The sequence below is a fragment of the Oncorhynchus gorbuscha genome, linkage group LG11, assembly GCF_021184085.1.
Source record: "Oncorhynchus gorbuscha isolate QuinsamMale2020 ecotype Even-year linkage group LG11, OgorEven_v1.0, whole genome shotgun sequence".
Taxonomy (NCBI): domain Eukaryota; kingdom Metazoa; phylum Chordata; class Actinopteri; order Salmoniformes; family Salmonidae; genus Oncorhynchus; species Oncorhynchus gorbuscha.
This window is the reverse complement of record NC_060183.1, coordinates 63,616,132-63,637,600: the sequence shown is the minus strand read 5'-3', so window position 1 is coordinate 63,637,600 and position 21,469 is coordinate 63,616,132. Positions and strand designations below refer to the sequence as shown.

The following is a 21,469-nucleotide window of genomic DNA, read 5'->3' as shown; positions in this document are numbered from 1 at the left end:
AGAGACAAAGGGAGACAGAGAGAGAGAGGCAGAGAGAGAGGCAGAGAGAGAGGCAGAGAGAGAGGCAGAGAGAGAGACAGAGAGAGAGGCAGAGAGAGAGAGAGAGAGAGGCAGAGAGAGAGAGAGGCAGAGAGAGAGACTGAAAGAAAGAGGTATGGATTGAAGAGAGAGAGAGAGAGAGAGAGAGAGGCAGAGAGAGAGACTGAAAGAAAGAGGTAGGGAGTAAAAGAGAGAGAGAGAGAGAGAGAGGGGCAGAGAGAGAGAGAAAGGCAGAGAGAGAGAAAGGCAGAGAGAGAGAAAGGCAGAGAGAGAGACTGAAAGAAAGAGGTAGGGAGTGAAAGAGGGAGAGAGGGGGAGAGAGTGTGAGTGTGTGTGTAGTAGCTTGTCTCTGACCTCCCTGTAAGTCTGTGGTGTGGTGCCTGCTCAGGTTTACAATGGGTAATTAGCCCTGGTTAGCTAAAGAGTCCGAATTAACCTCCAGGAATAAGAGAATGTGCCTGGGAGCCTGCTGAGGAGGAAGGCTGGGATAGGATGGTGTCACCCTTACTGGGTGTGCGGCTAACCCTCTAGACCCCGTTAGCCTCCACTAACCCTCCAGGCCAGCTACAATCACTGCCAAGGCACGTTTTTCCATCAGTAAACCAGTAGTGATGCATGAGAACTGACATCCCAGATGGATTCCTGTGTGTGTGTGTGTGTGTGTGTGCGTCAGTCACAGCCTGATCAGAACCAGCTGCAGCCGTAAGCATTAACAGGGAAACTATAATTGCCGATGCCTTCTCATGCACTGCTGAACTCACTGTGGCCGTACTTTCACATGTCAAGCTGCAGGGAGGGAGGGAGAACAACCCACTGAGAGAGAGAGTCAAGGGAAAAGGAAGGTCAAGAGAGCAGCGCCATGTTTTAGCACATAACATCTTGAGCAGGTAAATTTACTGTCGGATTTGGGTAATTTACCACAGTGCTGAATGATGAACAGACCTGTTCTCTGTGGCTTGGTTATACTGAAGTTTCATGGCGTGTAGTCACACACACAGACACACACTCAGGGAAGGGTTGGGTTGCCAGGACTCAGGGCGGTGAGTGAGGAACGTCTATTTCCAACATATTTCCGCTCTGTCCTGCTCTGCTCTGTCTGGATGTAATAATGGGATGTGTGATGGTTTAGGAACATTAATCCAACATGTCTGACATCTGTGTGCTCTTTATTCCTGGACCACTTGAAAAGGCCTGTCATAGAGATGAGTGATGAAGTGATAGAGTTGGAGAGAGAAAGAGTGAAAGAGGGAAACAGGGCCGGCTCCAGGAATAAGGCACATAAGTGATAGATTAGGGCTCCTGGCCGCTAGGGGGAACTCGACCCAAAAAACGAAACAAAACACTTTTTTGGGGTGGGGGTGTGGGGGAATGAGTCTCAACTTACTGTTAGGAGTTAGAATAGTACAATACACAAAGTTCAAGTACGAAATTTGGTTGTGCATCAGCACTTTTACTCTTGTTTTGTCAGTCACTGTCAGCTAACAATTTTTTGATTGGTAAGTTAGTCTAGCCAGTTATCTACATTTGCAGCAATCAGGTTAAATACTGACCGGGAAAGCAGGGCACGTTCCCAGGGGCCCTGACCTCCAGGGGGCCCCCATTTGTCCTGTTAGTCACTCTCACTCAGATATCATTAACATGGCATAAATCACAGAAAAATGTGTAGAATTGCAGGAAATTAACTTACAATTGCAAACATTTCTCTACACCCCATGGCAAAATGGGTAGAATTGCATGAAATGTGTTATAAAATTGCAACATTTTCTCTGCGCCCTATGGCAAAATTGGTCAAATTGCAGGAAAATACATTTTAAAACGTACATTTTTATCACTGCTGTCAAGAAGTGGGCCACAAAAAAAGGGCCCTCAGAAGGCTAAAGCTGACCCTGGAGGGAAAGAGGGAAAAGGATGAGTGTGCTTGTGAGTAGTGTGTTTGTGATCTCTTTTAGTGCTTCCAGAAGAGAAGACACTTAAAAGATGCATCAAGACAGATGTCTGTGGTTTGTGTTCTGTGCCCTGACATGGCTTCTACATGGTGAGCCCATAGTTCCTATACTGAATCTCTGGAAACTGAGTGTGTGTGTGTGTGTGTGTGTGTGTGTGTGTGTGTGTGTGTGTGTGTGTGTGTGTGTGTGTGTGTGTGTGTGTGTGTGTGTGTGTGTGTGTGTGTGTGTGTGTGTGTGTGTGTGTGTGTGTGTGTGTGTGTGTGTGTGTGTGTGTGTGTGTGTGTGTGTGTGTCTACACTCTTAGAAAAAAAGGGTTCCAAGTAAAACCCTTTTTGGTTCCATGTAAAACCCTCTGTAGAAAGGGTTCTATGTGGAACCAAAACAGTTTCTTCAAAGGGTTCTCCTATGGGGAAGACTGATGAACCCTTTTAGGTTCTAGACAGCACCTTCTTTTCTAAGAGTGCACCTCTCCTTCCTGTACTCCATCTCTCTCTCTCAGAGATGGAGGAGCTGCTCTACACTCTGTCATCGTTAATCACCAAGGCTGTCAGCTGTCCATCCAGGTCTGTCATACACACACAAACCTCTCGCAGCAATGTCTGTGTTTGTGCATGTGCATCTTTAAAAAATACCCAATAATGTTAGGTCCTGTTTTAGCTTACACTCCTAGAAAAAAGGTGCTATCTAGAACCTAAAAGAGTTATTTGGCTGTCCCGTAAGATAACCCTTTGAATACCTGCTTTTGGTTCCAGGTAAAAACCCTTTTGGGTCCAGGTAGAACCCTTTCCACAGGGTTCTACATGGAATTACCTGGTACCAAAAAGGGTTCTCCTATGGGGACCATTGAAGAACCATTTTGGAACCATTTTTGGAGTGTTGCTTGGAGGGACTAAATGACACGTAACACATGCTCTCCAGCAGCAGCAGTGTGAAAGCACCCTGGGCGGCATGCGAGTCCTGATATCTGCTGTAAACACTAGCCAGCCCTGAGATGGATGGACAGAGTGATGGATGAGGAGAGTAAAGGGAAGAAAGGAATGATGGATGGATTGGATTGGATAAAGGAGCTATGGATGAGTAACAACAAAATGGAAAATGGCACGGCTATTCATTTCTCCCTCGAGGCTCTCTAATTAAATTCTCTGTCCTAACTTTTATTGAGGCCTAGCTGGTATTGTTCCCCTGTGTCTCAGTTTCTCAGGATCTGTAGGTGTTCCCATTGGGACATATGGATGGGTTTTACTCAGACCCGTTAGGTGGTGACAGAGACAGTCACAGAGCTCACTGCTTTTTACTTTCAAACAATGACACTTGACTTGGAAACTATAGGTGGACTTTTCTGGCAGCAAAACTTTGACTAAAACCCTGTATAAATGATGAAAAAGACAACACTCATAACCAGGGATATGAATTCCTCACACACACACACACACACACACACACACACACACACACACACACACACACACACACACACACACACACACACACACACACACACACACACACACACACACACACACACACACACACACACACACACACACACACACACACACACAGATCTAAGACAACAAAAGGTTCAGAGAACAATCCAGCATCAGACGTCACTTTGACTAAAGTCCCTTTCAGTCAGTCAGTCAGTCAGTCAGTCAGTCAGTCAGTCAGTCAGTCAGTCAGTCAGTCAGTCAGTCAGTCAGTCAGTCAGTCAGTCAGTCAGTCAGTCAGTCTGCTGTCCGTGCTTCTTAACAACCTGATATTGAGCTCTCCCATTTAAATTAAACCCCAGGCTCTGTTCCTTAACCATGTCTCTGAGTTTCCTAGGCCAAACACCAGGGCTACAGAAGCTACATGGGACACCTGAAACCTACTTTGCAACCCAACCACGAGTATCTCCTCCCGCTGCCCTACAAATGAACCCAGAACATCTTTTGTTCTTTCAGCCCTTTGTTAACCAGGTGGCTGAAAACACATTAGCTTGTGAGGAGGTGAGGATAGGGATTGAATGAGCCATTTGGAAGACATCACATCTCTGACAAGGTCTCGGGAACATGGAAGACTGAAAACAGGAGCAGTTTCCATGGTTTCCGTGGCGATGGGGTTGTGACCCAGTGGGTCTGCCTGTCAGGACTGTAACTGACCACCGTAGGTAATCTATACTCCGACAGGCCCCCGACAGTTTCTCGTAACCAGGTAGTAGCATATTACCTCTGCCAATCACACTGAGCTGGAGTAACATGAAAGACGGACAGGTCCTTATCCTGAACATGACCAGACAGACACGGGTTTAGCTCTGATGTCTATCTGGACATAACACAGTCATAGAGAAGGCTGGGACTCAATCAAAACTCAATGGGTGCCAAAACTGACCTGTCTGCCTGCCTGCCTGTCTGTGAAACACTAACTGAAAGTCAAGCACACCCAAACCCATCCTTCACCTGGTTGGGACTGTCTGTAGAACAATAGCACCTGGCACACACTGGCTCTACATCAGAACAAGGCAGATAATCCACATTGACAAAGGCTGTCCTACCTGTCCTACCAGAGTAGGTCACTATATTCATATCTGTTGTGATGATTGAAATCAACTCAGAGATGAATACCACAGGATGGCAGAGGACCAATACAACAGTTCCTGGGTAGGACTCAAGAGAGACATACAATATCCATATCTCAAGAGATCCATATCTCATGGAATATTTTGAAACCATTACATCAGCATGTAAAATAAATCCCTGTCAGTCAAGCTGCACAGTTCCTCCTCCTTGATGTCAGATTCACTACAGGTTTGCATCCTGTTCTTTTAGGTCAAATGCAGTCAACTGATTGTTCTGAACAAGAAAGATATTTCTTTCCACTTTGCTTTTTAACAAGTATTTGGATCTGTAAGTATTTTGATCTATATTGCATGTCAAATCGCAATCGCAATATTTCGTTAAAAAAATCACAACTCGATTTTGTTCCAATATTGTGCAGCCCTATGTAATACTTTACTGAATTATACTGAAATAGTCACTCTAAAATGTACAATTTTGTAATTTAGCAGACACTTTTATCTAAAGCAACTAACAATAAGCATTCTGCAGTATTCTTCTTTGTATCTTAGTCGCGTTGTCTCTGAATGTTCTCTCCAAACTGAGTGACTCATTATTACATAGCTGGTTATAATGGCCTAATGAACCATGAACCAAATCAAACCGATTGAGATGAATGAGGTGTCAAGAAGAGACCAATTGGATTGACAAATGAAAACGACAAAATATATATTCATTATCGTTTATTAAACAAAATATGACCTTGTCTTTAAATCGGACAGCTCTGCCATCACACAATCTTTGCTTCCTGTGTTTGGGTTCGTATCGCTCTCTTACCCAGGTCATTCTGCCAAATACTTTACAAAAAAATATCACATTTCCTTTCACTATTAATCTGCTGTACAAACAACAATTAGGAAGCCAGAGAGGGAGAGAAAGAGATGTGACATGCACATTCAATCAGAGAAGGATAGGAAAACAAGAAAACCACGTATTTTTGTAAGGAGAAGAAAATATACTTTGTTGTGAAGTTTGCATGAGTGAATGTTATCATTTTAAACAAATCCTGTTCATAATAGATTAAATTTGTAAGTCGCTCTGGATAAGAGCGTCTGCTAAATGACTTAAATGTAAATGTAAATAAAATGATAACTGTATAACTGCAAAATAATAATAAGAAAAGTTCAAATTTATGTTTTGGAAAGGAAACTTGAAAGCCAAAGCACTCAGTTAAAAAATAAATACAATTTCTATTTTTACGCAAAATGTATGAAACTGAATCAAATCTCAAAACCATAACCGAGCTAAACTCACAAACTCAGGGTCAAGCTAGCATGTATCCGATTCTCCCCCTGTGCCCCCCCACCCACCCACATAGTACTATAGGTATCACTATCTCCTCTCCTGTCTTTCCACTGCAATCACTATTCCCAACTTGACATGAAGAGATCCAGGAGGCATTCTACAGCATCATACAGCATCCTACCACCAGCTATCAGCCAGCCCAGTCTGTGATGCTATTACAACCCAACATGGCACCATGTCCACTGGTCCAGTCAAATCCACTTGTTCATAAAGTGCAGCATCCTAGTGTGCAGACATGCAAGCATCCAGACCCTTCTCTGGCTCCTCCATAGAATCGTGCTTTGGTATGGAGTAATAGTGAGCCCCCATATAGGCAAGATGTGCTACCCGCAGAAGCTCCAGAAACACCTTCATCCAGGGCTTACATAACATTTCTATGAAAACCAATTGGATCCAAAGATTTCAGCAGTTTTAGGCAGGGAGCAGCAGAGCGAGGCAGGAAGGAGTGGGAGAGCTGCCTTGGCTTAGTAATTTGAGGAGAAACACTGTTATAGACTGTGTGGATGGATGGAGAATCACTGGTAGCCCAGGGCAGACGCTGAGCCAAGTCTCTGGCTATAGAGAGCATAGTGGGGGTAGTAAGGAGAACCAGCCTGGAGGGAGTGCAGGGGGATGGAGGTAGGTCCAGGGGGCAGGTGGACCTTACCATAGGGGTGGTACCGGGCCAGACCAAGTGTATGAGGAGCCCTGAGGGAGAATGAGTTCTGCAAGGAGGCCTGGCTCTGGTGGGGGTGGAGGTGGCAAGAGGCAGCAGAGGAGGAGACAGAGGGGTAGGCAGAGAATAACTTACTGTCCATCCCTCCAGGTAAGGAGGTGTGTGTGCGCAGGTGGGCTAGTAGCTCGTCTGAGGTGGAGAAGCGTTTATCACAAGGACCCCCAGCTGATACCCAGTTACAGGCATGAGGGATGGGGTCATTGGAGAGCATGAAGCCGTAGGTGTAGAGGGGGTGGGACAAGGTGGGGGTGATGCTGGAAGACATAGTGCTGGGGTGGAGGGAGTGGAGGGGGTGGGAGGGGTAGACCAAGCCTGGAAAGCCTGATTTGATGGAGGAGGAGGGGTCATGGACGCAGGGATTGCTCCCCCCCAGGTGGGGTGAGTTAGGGTAGCTGAGGCAGTACGGATCCCTGCACAAGCTCTGCATGAAGGAGAGGGGAGAGGTACCAGTGAGGGGGCTGGAGCTATGGTGCTTCCCCGGTACCCTCACCCCCCCTCCTCCCAGACCAGACTTGGTAGGGTCCAACCCTGGGACAAACTGTGAGGGATATCCAGCATAGGCCCCCACTACAGAGCCATGGTAGCCCATACTAGAGGAGGACAGGGGGAAGACAGAGTGGCCAGTCTTGTAGGGAGAGATGGGAGTGATGTGTCCAGGACCCAGGCTGAGTGGTGGGGGTTGGGAGTCCATCTTGCCCAACTCATGGCTGGGGCTTCCCTCAGAGCTGCCTGTGCTGGAGTTGGTGCTGGCTCTGGCATGGCTGGAGTTAGCCATCTGGGGACTGTCCAAATTGACCTTATTCACATCTGACTCCTTCTTAAGTTGGCTGCAACTGCTGCTGCTACTGTTGCTGTTCCTGTGTGGACTGCTCTGTTCCTGTTTGTGTTCTCCATTCAGAGTCTGAGAGTGGGAAACATGTAGTCCGTGAGGCGACTGGCTCTGTCTGTGTGTCTGTGATGACTGCTGTGTGTGCTGAGGAGGCGTACCACTACCCACCCTGGAGTTGGGAGAGATGGCGTGTGGCGGAAAGGATGGACAAGAACCTGATAAGTTACTGTTAGCTCCCCATTCCCATTACCAGGTACCCTAAAGCCGGTCTTGTCAGAACTGTTATTAGAGCTACAAACCCTGTCTCTCCGATTGTCTCCCCCTACTTTGTTATAGGGCTTGAAGCTGGACTTGTCCTCCTGTGAGGGCCGGTGACCCCCCAGTTTGTGACTGGAGGAGGAGGAAGAGGAGTGTACATCATGGTCACCATGGCCATTAGAGATAGAGCTTAGTTTGGAGGAGGGAGGGTCAGGCTTGCCGATCTGGGAGCAGGTCTGAGCCAGCAGGGCCAGGGGACTCTTCTTGGCATCCAGCTGGAGAAATAAACCAAGACTTTATGTTAAGTTAAAGCACTTTTCACGATTACAGTTGTATAAATAAATAGACAGAGACGTAAAGTACTTAAATTACTGTTAGCAGTAATTGTTTCAATGTATTTGGCAGTAATGAGGTCTTGCTGTAAGTTATGGCTAGTTTTATCGAATAGATGTAAGCCTATTGTCTACAAAGTTGAAGCAAGATGGTAGAAACAGTCATTGGAAAAAAAACTGCAGCCCAGGGGATATAGCATATGAGAAAAGATGCTCAGGGAATTACTTTTCAGAAGTCCTTAAAGTGCACATCCCCCAAAAATACGCATTATGGGCTAAAAGTCGAGGAACATGCTTGCGCAAAAAAACCGCACCAAGGTGTTGAGAATAAACCGTGAGTAGAATCATCTGTAAGCCAAACAACAACAACATTCAATGTGACAATTCACCAGGACAAAATAAACATATTCACCATACCTCAATGCTCACTGGTGCAGATTGCAGGGGCTGCAGGTATTCCGGGTGGTGGAGCAAGTGGCTGGTGTGCGCCGTCAACATCTTGAGTATCCGGATTGGGAGCTGCTTTGCCTGGCGAATAGGATCCAAAAGAGTCGATGAAGACACTAACGCGCCCGTTGGGGAGCTGCAGTTATCACTACTGTCACAGGATTCGGAGGTATGGCTGCGTATCTCGTGCGTAATAGATCCAAAAGAGTCGATGAAGACACTAACGCGCCCGTTGGGGAGCTGCAGTTATCACTACTGTCTCAGGATTCGGAGGTATGGCTGCGTATCTCGTGCGTAATAGATCCAAAAGAGTCGATGAAGACACTAACGCGCCCGTTGGGGAGCTGCAGTTATCACTACTGTCACAGGATTCGGAGGTATGGCTGCGTATCTCGTGCGTAATAGATCCAAAAGAGTCGATGAAGACACTAACGCGCCCGTTGGGGAGCTGCAGTTATCACTACTGTCTCAGGATTCGGAGGTATGGCTGCGTATCTCGTGCGTAATAGATCCAAAAGATAAATGTTTAATAGGGGAGGGAAACGAAAATATGTTGGAGAGGGGCCGTGCTTTGTTAAAGTTCCGGAAAAGTAAAGTGTATAATTATCCATGCGCAGTGTAAAGTTGAATTATAATCCGCTAGAGAACGCCTGTAGCCTACTCCCCATCTAGTTTCATTTTACAGAAGTTGACGTTCGGTTCTTCACTCATGATGCCTATTCCAGAATTGTTCTTCCGGGGGTTCTAATTCACAAAATCCACATCAATCGGGATGTGAGCGAAATATATGCATACAATTCAGTTACAGAATAAGTACAGCCAAAGTGAGAAAATATGTAGAGGTTCCAAAAGACTGCATAAAATCGGACTCTCGCGGCTCCAGTCTATAGCGCACACTCTCTGTTTCTCCAGCACTCACACATCATCCGGGCCGTACCTCGAGTGTGTGAGCTCACAAGCGGACCTTCGATGTAAGCGAGCCGCCGTCCAATAGTTGGTTTAAAAATGAGAAGGGCTGATGCGTTTCTTCTGAAGGCGGAGCAATATATTGTCCCCCTCGGCCAATGAAGACAGACTGTCCATTGTATTTCATGGTGTTAGATAAGTCTTCCGATAATCTTTCAAAAGTCATAATGTCAGAACTGAATGTAATTCCCTTTGATGCAAAACATGTTTTACCAGGCGCTCTATGTAGTATTTATGTTGATTTATGTATCATGGCGAGTGTATCAGTCTGCCTTATACATGACCGACAGAGGGCACTATTGATGACATTGTTTTACAAGGTTTATTGTCATCACCATCACCAATACAATAGGCTACAACCAAGTTTTTGGCTTATATTGGCTGTGAGGCAAATTTAAATCCAAAACACTCTTGTGACTGTTGTGGTCACTGCAGGGTTGAAATCAAGTTACTGTTAACATAAATGTAATAACATTGCCTAGCCTGTGCCACATTCAACTCTCAATCTCCTTATTTGAATGTACAAAGTCAAATGGGAGTCACACACATTTTACATACCTACTCCTTTGTCTACTTGAGACATTGAAATTGAGTTTCACATACTGATCCCAGTAAATTCACTTGGACTGTTTTTGATTATTTTATGTCATTTTCACAACCAGTCATGGAGAAATGTGCTAAAGAGGTTGAACACTGCCTCTATATTCATGGTTCTATAAATCTGGAATGTTAATAACTTGATTGCATTACCGCCAGGCTGCTGACTGACTCTGCAATGAGCTAATTTTGTTAACCTAATTATACAATGAATTGGTTAAAGTACTTAAAAATTACGCCTGACAAGAGCTATTAGCGGCGGCCCAGAATAGTCTCAGTCTGCGGGGCTGTGATGCTCCCAATTCTCTGGCTGCCCTCTCAATCCAGAGAGAAATAAATGGGTCATAATCCCTCAGAATCAGAACCTATGGGCAAAAGGCTGCATGATAATGGAAATGAGAAGAAGATGATGAAAATTTGTCCATCTAGTACAGTGTTTCTCGATATAAGATAGCTGTGCCTCATGGCAAATTATAAACTGGGTGGTTTGAGCCCTGAATGCTGATTGGCTGACAGCCGTGGTATATCAGACCGTATACCACAGGTATCACAAAACATTTATTTTTACTGCTTTAATTATGTTGGTAACCAGTTTATAATAGCAATAAGGCACTTCTGGGTTTTGTAGAATATAGCCAATACACCAGGGCTAAGGGCCGTGTGTCACGATCGTCGTATGGAGTAGACCAAAGCGCAGCGTGGTTAGAATACAGTTCTTCTTTATTAATGAAGAACACTTAAACAAAAACAACAACACGAATAAGACAAACGTGACCGCTATATAAGCAATGTGCTAACGTGCAACATAGCATAGACAATAACCCACAAAATACCCAAAGCAGATGGCTGCCTAAATATGGATCCCAATCAGAGACAACGATAAACACCTGCCTCTAATTGAGAACCAATCTAGGCAACCACAGACCAACATAAACACCTAGATGAAAACAACCCCATAAATCTTTTTAAAAACCTAGACAGTACAAACACCCTAGAATAAGACAAAAACACACATATCACCCATGTCATACCCTGACCTAACCAAAATAATAAAGAAAACAAAGAATACTGCGGTCAGGGCGTGACAGGGCGTGACTGGACTGAGGGGCAGCTCCGGACTGAGGGGCAGCTCCGGACTGAGGGGCAGCTCCGGACTGAGGGGCAGCTCCGGACTGAAGGGTAGCTCCTGGCTGGCTGACAGCTCTGGCAGCACCTGGTTTGCTGACGGCTCTGGCAGCTCCTGGCTGGCTGACGGCTCTGGCAGCTCCTGGCTGGCTGACGGCTCTGGCAGCTCCTGGCTGACTGATGGCTCTGGCAGCTCCTGGCTGACTGACGACGCAGGACAGACTGGCGGCTCTGACGGCTCAGGACAGACTGGCGGCTCTAGCAGCTCAGGACAGACGGGAGACTCTAGCAGCTCAGGACAGACGGGAGACTCTAGCAGCTCAGGGCAGACGGGAGACACTAGCAGCTCAGGACAGACGGGAGACTCTAGCAGCTCAGGACAGACGGGAGACTCTAGCAGCTCAGGACAGACGGGAGACTCTGGCAGCTCAGGACAGACGGGAGACTCTAGCAGCTCAGGACAGACATTTAAGTCATTTAGCAGACGCTCTTATCCAGAGCGACTTACAAATTGGTGCGTTCACCTTATGACATCCAGTGGAGCAGCCACTTTACAATAGTGCATCTAAATCTTTTAAGGGGGGTGAGAAGGATTACTTTATCCTATCCTAGGTATTCCTTAAAGAGGTGGGGTTTCAGGTGTCTCGGAAGGTGGTGATTGACTCCGCTGTCCTGGCGTCGTGAGGGAGTTTATTCCACCATTGGGTGGCCAGAGCAGCGAACAGTTTTGACTGGGCTGAGCGGGAACTGTACTTCCTCAGTGGTAGGGAGGCGAGCAGGTCAGAGGTGGATGAATGCAGTGCCCTTGTTTGGGTGTAGGGCCTGATCAGAGCCTGGAGGTACTGAGGTGCCGTTCCCCTCACAGCTCCGTAGGCAAGCACCATGGTCTTGTAGCGGATGCGAGCTTCAACTGGAAGCCAGTGGAGAGAGCGGAGGAGCGGGGTGACGTGAGAGAACTTGGGAAGGTTGAACACCAGACGGGCTGCGGCGTTCTGGATGAGTTGTAGGGGTTTAATGGCACAGGCAGGGAGCCCAGCCAACAGCGAGTTGCAGTAATCCAGATGGGAGATGACAAGTGCCTGGATTAGGACCTGCGCCGCTTCCTGTGTGAGGCAGGGTCGTACTCTGCGGATGTTGTAGAGCATGAACCTACAGGAACGGGCCACCGCCTTGATGTTAGTTGAGAACGACAGGGTGTTGTCCTGGATCACGCCAAGGTTCTTAGCGCTCTGGGAGGAGGACACAATGGAGTTGTCAACCGTGATGGCGAGATCATGAAACGGGCAGTCCTTCCCCGGGAAGAAGAGCAGCTCCATCTTGCCGAGGTTCAGCTTGAGGTGGTGATCCGTCATCCACACTGATATGTCTGCCAGACATGCAGAGATGCGATTCGCCACCTGGTCATCAGAAGGGGGAAAGGAGAAGATTAATTGTGTGTCGTCTGCATAGCAATGATAGGAGAGACCATGTGAGGTTATGACAGAGCCAAGTGACTTGGTGTATAGCGAGAATAGGAGAGGGCCTAGAACAGAGCTCTGGGGGACACCAGTGGTGAGAGCGCGTGGTGAGGAGACAGATTCTCGCCACGCCACCTGGTAGGAGCGACCTGTCAGGTGGGACGCAATCCAGGCGTGGGCCGCGCCGGAGATGCCCAACTCGGAGAGGGTGGAAAGGAGGATCTGATGGTTCACGGTATCGAAGGCAGCCGATAGGTCTAGAAGGATGAGAGCAGAGGAGAGAGAGTTAGCTTTAGCAGTGCGGAGCACCTCCGTGATACAGAGAAGAGCAGTCTCAGTTGAATGACTAGTCTTGAAAGCTGACTGATTAGGATCAAGAAGGTCATTCTGAGAGAGATAGCGGGAGAGCTGGCCAAGGACGGCACGTTCAAGAGTTTTGGAGAGAAAAGAAGGAAGGGATACTGGTCTGTAGTTGTTGACATCGGAGGGATCGAGTGTAGGTTTTTTCAGAAGGGGTGCAACTCTCGCTCTCTTGAAGACGGAAGGGACGTAGCCAGCGGTCAGGGATGAGTTGATGAGCGAGGTGAGGTAAGGGAGAAGGTCTCCGGAAATGGTCTGGAGAAGAGAGGAGGGGATAGGGTCAAGCGGGCAGGTTGTTGGGCGGCCGGCCGTCACAAGACGCGAGATTTCATCTGGAGAGAGAGGGGAGAAAGAGGTCAGAGCACAGGGTAGGGCAGTGTGAGCAGAACCAGCGGTGTCATTTGACTTAGCAAATGAGGATCGGATGTCGTCGACCTTCTTTTCAAAATGGTTGACGAAGTCATCTGCAGAGAGGGAGGAGGGGGGGAGGAGGATTCAGGAGGGAGGAGAAGGTGGCAAAGAGCTTCCTAGAGTTAGAGGCAGATGCTTGGAATTTAGAGTGGTAGAAAGTGGCTTTAGCAGCAGAGACAGAGGAGGAAAATGTAGAGAGGAGGGAGTGAAAGGATGCCAGGTCCGCAGGGAGGCGAGTTTTCCTCCATTTCCGCTCGGCTGCCCGGAGCCCTGTTCTGTGAGCTCTAGCCCGGCCGATACGAGACGGGAGACTCTAGCAGCTCAGGACAGACGGGAGACTCTGGCGGCTCAGGACAGAAAAGGCGCACTGTAGGCCTGATGCGTGGTGCCGGCACTGGTGGTACTGGGCCGAGGACATGCACCTCAGTGCGAGTGCGGGGAGGAGGAACAGGGAGAACTGGGCTCTGGCGACACACAGGAAGCCCAGTGCGGGGCTGCCACCGGAGGGCTGGTGCGTGGGGATGGCCGAGTAGGCGCCGTGGAGATCTGGAGCACCGAGCCTGCCCAACCTTACCTGGTTGAATGCTCCCCGTAGCCAGGCCAGTGTGGCGAGGTGGAATAGCCCGCACTGGGCTGTGCAGGCAAACCGGGGACACCATGCGTAAGGCTGGTGCCATGTATGTCGGCCCGAGGAGACGCACTGGAGACCAGATGCGTAGAGCCGGCTTCATGGCACCTGGCTCGATGCCCACTCTAGCCCGGCCGATACGAGGGGCTGGAATGTACCGCACCGGGCAATGCACACGCATAGCACACACATGCGCTCCACCGCATAACACGGTGCCTGCCCGGTACAATGCCCTCCCGGTACAATGCCCTCTCTCTCCACGGTAAGCATGGGGAGCTGGCGCAGGTCTCCTACCTGACTTCGCCACACTCCCCGTGTGCCCTCCCCCAATAAATATTTGGGGCTGCCACTCGGTCTTCCAGCCGCGCCGCAGTGCTACCTCCTCACACCGGCGCCTCTCTGCTTTCCCTGCATCCAGCTCTGCTTTGGGACGGCGATATTCCCCTGGCTGTGCCCAGGGTCCTTTGCCGTCCAGAATCTCCTCCAAGGTCCAGAAGTCCTGTGATTGCTGCTGCTGTCCGTTACAACGCTGCTTGGTCCATTGTTGGTGGGTTATTCTGTCTATGTTATGTTGCACGTTAGCACATTGTTTATATAGCGGTCACGTTCGTCTTATTCGTGTTGTTGTTTTTGTTTAAGTGTTATTCATTAATAAAGAAGAACTGTATTCTAACCACGCTTGCGCTTTGGTCTACTCCATACGACGATCGTGACACCGTGTCCAGTCACTCTGCAATGTGTCGTGCATAAGAACAGCCCTTAGCCGTAGTATATTGGCCATACCCCCCCCCCCCGTGCCTTATTGCTTAAATATATAACAGTAGTAATTACATTTGTAGTGATAATGTTGCATCATGTTTTATGATATTGTGGACATAATAACATAGTAGCTACATTGGCAGAGCCTACTGTATACATTGGCAGAGCCTACATACTAACGAGTAGCTAGTTTTAAAGGTAGACTCGAAATGAGGCAGCACCGCAGATATTGAGATGCAGGACTTCTCTCTCACACAGTCACACACAGTATCTGTGGATGTGCATGTGTTCTCTTCATGCTGTTACAGCGTGGTAGGGCACCAAAACAGCTGAGAAGTTGAGCCTCTATGCTGTTTACTTTCTACCTCTATGTCATATTGCTGAGTCTACCTTTTATTTATCTGTTACTACACCATCCTCATACACCAGCTGTGTTTTTAAAGGTGATATATTTTGATGTAGCACCTCTCTTCCCTCAGATAGACACCCAGAGCAACACAGCTCAGAGTATACACCTCATAGAGGTGATACGACGCAGAGTGCTGGAGAAACATGACATCAGGAAATAGGGTCAAAGTTCAACACCACTGGAGAGACTGCAGCTGTATGGAGGAGACTGCACTCTGTACCTGTGTCATGATGAGACACAGGCATGACAGATGCAATGATACTCTATCAAACTTGTTTATCAAAGTTATTTAGCAACTAATTGATCCTGCTTTGTACCCCTCAGGGTTTATTCCCTTGACCAACAACATGAAAAGGAAAAGAAGAATAGTATGAGGGAGGAGAGAGGGAAGAAGGACCCAGCAGGGGGAGGACAAAAGAAAAGGAAGAGAAGACAGAGAGAGAAAGTGAGGGTCGGCCTGAACAATGGGAATCTCCTCCTGGACCTACCATCAGTCACCTTGAAGTTGGTCAGTAACAGCTGTGTGTGTGTGTGTGTGTGTGTGTGTGTGTGTGTGTGTGTGTGTGTGTGTGTGTGTGTGTGTGTGTGTGTGTGTGTGTGTGTGTGTGTGTGTGTGTGTGTGTGTGTGTGTGTGTGTGTGTGTGTGTGTGTGTGTGTGTGTGTGTGCCACAGGCTTCCCGTGGCGAGGGGCAATCTATCTCCAAACCTCTTTCTCTGATCACAGAACATAATCACCGCAACGCCACTCAGCAAATCAATGGAGACCATCTTCACAGACAGATCTAAACAAGACCCAATGATTGATAGATCTGTTCACTGTACAGCGACATACAGTACAGAATGTTGTGTACTGGGTGGAAGGTCTACATACACATATAGAGAGACAAACACACACACACTTTCAAAACCAACACTGGGATTTATTGACCTTGAGGTGGAGCATAATTTATAATGATCTCTGGCAGATAGAAGTCAGATCCTTCTATAACCAATGGAGTCTTTCACTGTAAAATGGTCATAAATCTATCTTGTTTTCTCCCAGACAGGCATCAAGGCCAGTTCTAATGCCTTTTTATGTTCCCATAGTAACCACCACACACACACCCTGGACATGATTGACAGCAAGTGTGTGCCGACAAATAAACCACACGCAAGCATGGACACACACAGACTCTTTCTCTCATACACACCATCTGTAGATGTTATAGTGTGTGTTCATTTCCATAGTTAAACAAGGCTAATCTGTGTGAGGCTGCTGTGTCAGTCAGCTGTAGTGAATAGAGCTCTTATCTCTCAGCAGTCTGATACTCAGAACCTGTTTGTTTTATCCTCTAGTCCCTCCACCTGCCTGCCTGTCTGCCTGTCACCAGCTAATGTCAACAATCACTTACACACTTACATATTCAAATAACAGTAGATGTTCCACTCCCTCAAACACACACTCAGAAACACACAAGCATAAAAGCACAAACACACACACACACGCGCACACACACACACACACACGTACACACACAGACCCTTGCCATGCCACACATGCTCTTCCCCACAACAAAAGCTGCCGGTGTACTCAGACAGCAGGCAGGGAGAGGTAAGGAGCAGTTATCTGCTAGCTGTGGTTCTGTGGGTGGGGAAAGAGATTCAAGAGATCAGGCTTCCATGAGATGAGGCATCAAGGCTGGATCTGATCAAATGAGGGAACAATGTTCATCTGAAATCAAAGTTGGAGTTTTCTTGTGTAGAAAATCCAAAACCTTACTAGTGTTTTAAGAAATGAGTGTGTTTGTTTCATTCATTGTCACACCCGTAGAAGCGTCCCACTGGGCACAGACGTTTTGATTTACATTTGGTTGAGTTGTCAACTAATGTGAATTCAATGTGAAATAAATAAAAATGTAGATATAGGTGACAAGTTGAGTGAAAAAAACAGCAACTTTCTGTTACGTTGATGGCTTTCTGCAAATCTAATCAGTTTTCCAAGTTGATTCAACATCATCACATAGATCTTTTTGTTTTAATGATGTGGAAACAACGTTGAATCAACCAGTTTTTGCCCAGTGGGATAACTCATTCCTCATTCGTGTGATTTTCAGCTTTATATTGAGTCGGTGGCTGAAAGGAAAGCCGATCGTTCTGGTCCTGAACCGCCATCATTAATCCTCAGTCTGTCAATAAAATCAAAGAAAATGGCAGTTACGTGTAACAGTGCAACCAACTGGACCCAGATCTATGGTACCTATTGACCCAGTCAGCCAGTTTAATAAGTCACTTTGATAGGGAAGTCTGTGGGACGGTTACGCTGAGTGTGAGAGGAGAAATGGGAAAGGAAGGGGTGAGGGAGAGAAGTGTGGGGGGAGGGGGAGGAGAGAGAGGGAGCGATTCTTTGCTACTCAGTTAAAGTGTCTATATTATTTAATCCTCCATCCAACCCTCACTTACAGCCTGCATGTAAAATATTACTAATATGTGGTGGCCATCTTGAAAGCCGAGGGCTATACAGGACTGATGGTTAGGCATAATGTAGGCTGTGTGCTGGGTGCATACCAGCATAATCATTGGCCAGCAAACCCCATTCCAAACCCCAAACACCCCATTACAGAGGGGAAGATGTATTACAGCCTCAGAATGCATGCATGCACACACACACACACACACACACACACACACACACACACACACACACACACACACACACACACACACACACACACACACACACACACACACACACACACACACACACACACACACACACACACACACACACACACACACACACACACACAGACACAGACACACATGCACACACACATTATTCTTTCACATCTGTCAGCTCTCAACACACACCACACCTCCTCTCTCTAGTCACGCCAGCAGCCCTGCCACAATCTATCTAAACACTTTGGTTGGGCTTAAACCAAGACTATTGTGTTGCTGGGCTAAAGTTGAAAGACTACTGAAACATGCCACATGTTTTCACTCCAATTCGTTTTGTTTGTTTTCCATGGTGAGTTACAATCCCAATGCAGGAATCCAGATCGCACAACAACACTGTTTGGCCACTCAAGGGAGTTGAGCAGCTATTGACTGGATTTTCATATTCTGTTATTAGATGTTATGTTTGAAATCCATGAGAAGGACAAAGTGCTGCTTTCCGTAGTGTGTGTGTGTGTGTGTGTGTGTGTGTGTGTGTGTGTGTGTGTGTGTGTGTGTGTGTGTGTGTGTGTGTGTGTGTGTGTGTGTGTGTGTGTGTGTGTGTGTGTGTGTGTGTGTGTGTGTGTGTGTGTGTGCGTGTGCATGTGCCTGCCTGAGCGTGTATGACGGACCCCATATGTAACTTATGGAAGGAGGAATGATGTTTGCCTTATTGGCCCTGTCATTCATGGGGGTGGAGGGTGGATGGGTAGGGGGTGACTGTTGTCAGAGCGTTCGTCAGGCTTTGATGTCACCCATATCCGAGGGCCGATGTGCAGATCATTATGTAAGTAAATCAACGCCATTCAGCCATCACCATGTCACATCACACAAATAATTATCACCCTGTTCCAGCCACATCAGTCATCTCACGGCTTGACGTTTGACAGCCAATATCAAGATAGTGCCATTATGTAATTATTATAACTGGCATTAAATGTTGGCCTTTTGAGCATTGAGTAGGTCCTAAGATGGATGATGTCTTCACAAAAGTCATAGATTATTTTATTTTTTTAGAACCAAGAATACCCCCCCCCCCACCCCCTTTTTCTCATCCTTGTGTAATGATGACTCACTAATATCTTTAATTGGTAAGCCTCTATAACCCATCTTGTTGGCAGAAGGGTTGATAACTCATTACAAATGCATGGAAACTCTCCAACCACATCTCGTAGAAAGGTTAGTTGTTATTAGGTAGCGCTTCAACACTCTTAGTTTTTGCTAAATATACCTGATATGCTGTTTCCCTTCTGCATTGACATCATATCGCTGAGTCTACCTTCAATTTATCTGTTACTACACCATCCTCATACACCAGCTAGTACTATACATTCATCAGTGTCATCGTGGTGATACGAGGCAGAGTGCTAGAGAAACATGACATCAGGGAATAGGGTCAAAGTTCAACACCACTGGAGAGACTGCAGCTGTATGGAGGAGACTGCACTCTGTACTTGTGTCATGATGAGACACAGGCATGACAGATGCAATGATAGTCTATCAAACTTGTTTATCAAAGTTAGTTAGCAACTAATTGATCCTGCTTTGTACCCCTCAGGGTTTATTCCCTTGACCAACAACATGAAAAGGAAAAGAAGAATAGTATGAGGGAGGAGAGAGGGAAGAAGGACCCAGCAGGGGGAGGACAAAAGAAAAGGAAGAGAAGACAGAGAGAGAAAGTGAGGGTCGGCCTGAACAATGGGAATCTCCTCCTGGACCTACCATCAGTCACCTTGAAGTTGGTCAGTAACAGCTGTGAAATGTTGCATCAGTGTGTGTGTGTGTGTGTGTGTGTGTGTGTGTGTGTGTGTGTGTGTGTGTGTGTGTGTGTGTGTGTGTGTGTGTGTGTGTGTGTGTGTGTGCGTGCGTGCGTGCGTGCGTGCGTGCGTGCGTGCGTGCGTGCGTGCGTGCGTGCGTGCGTGTGTGTGTGTGTGTGCACGCGTGCGCGTGTGTGGTTTTCTGTTGTTGATGGTGTGAAGATTCACTTTTCACACTAAAGTACGTTCATCTCTAGGAGAAAGAACGCGTCTCCTTCCTGACAGGTATGGCGGTTGTGTGCTCCCATGATGTTTTTACTTGCGTACTATTGTTTGTACAGATGAACGTGAAAATTTCTCCTGAGGATGAACCAAACTTGAGGTCACAAAAAAAATTCTGATGTTTTGGCTGATTTCTTTCTTTACTTAGTGTATGTAAACTTCTGACCCACTAGAATTGTGATATAGTCAATTATTAGCGAAATAGTCTGTCTGTTAACAACTGTTGGAAAAATTACTTGTGTCATGCAAAGTAAATGTCCTAACTTCTTACGGCTCTCGACAACATTCCGCTGAAAAGGCAGGGCGCAAAATTCAAAAGTGTTTTTTAGAAATATGTGACTTTCATACATTAACAAGTGCAATACACCAAATGAAATATAAACTTCTTGTTTATCTACCCATCATGTCCGATTTCAAAAAGGCTTTACAGCGAAACCACAACATATGATTATGTTTGGTCAGAGCCAAATCACAAAAACACACACAGCCATTTTTCCAGCCAAAGAGAGGAGTCACAAAACGCAGACATATAGATCAAATTAATCACTAACCTTTGATGATCTTCATCAGATGACACTCATGGGACATCATGTTACACAATACATGTATGTTTTGTTTGATAAAGTGCATATTTATATCCAAAAATCTCAGTTTACATTGGCACGTTACGTTCAGTAAAGTTTTGCTTCCAAAACATCCAGTGATTTTGCAGAGAGCCACATCAATTTATAGATATACTCATAATAAACATTGATAAAAGATACATGTGTTATTCACAGAATTAAAGATATTATTCTCCTTAATGCAACCGCTGTGTCAGATTTTTTTTTTACTTTACGGAAAAGGCAAAACTATGCAATAATCTGAGTACGGCACACAGACAACAAATCAAGCCAAACAGATATCCGCCATGTTGGAGTCAACACCATTCAGAAATAGCATTATAAACATCCCAGTTCCACAATAAATGTTTGATTTGTTCGATAAAGTCCATAATTTATGTCCAAATGCCTCCTTTTTGTTCACGTGTTTAGCCCATTAATCCAAATTCATGATGCTCGATCACTAGGTGCAAAAATCCAAAACAATTCCGTTACAATCCGTAGAAACATGTCAAACGATGTATAGAATCAATCTTTAGGATGATTTTATCATAAATCTTCAAAAATGTTCCAACCGGAGAATTCCTTTGTCTGTAGAATTACAATGCAATGCAAGTTAACTATCACGTGAACGCAGGTGGTCAGCTCATGCCTCTCTGCCAGACCACTGACTCATTCACCTCTCATTTGCCCCCACCTCAAAGGAGAAGCATCAAACAAGGTTATAAAGACTGTTGAAATCTAGTGGAAGCCTTAGAAAGTGCAATATGACCCCATAGATACTGTGTATTTGATAGGGAATGAGTTGAAAAACTACAAACCTCAGATTTCCCACTTCCTGGTTGGATTTTTTTCTCAGGTTTTTGCCTGCCCTTTGGGTTCTGTTATAATCACAGACATCATTCAAACAGTTTTAGAAACTTCAAAGTGTTTTCCATCCAAATAATAATAATAATA

The 21,469-nt window shown here is 46.4% G+C and overlaps 1 pseudogene; it reads right to left on the bottom strand.

Moving 5' to 3' along the window:
* Positions 1-5,253: 5,253 nt before the first annotated feature.
* Positions 5,254-21,469, bottom strand: part of LOC124047699 — a 76,062-nt pseudogene continuing 59,846 nt past the window's right edge.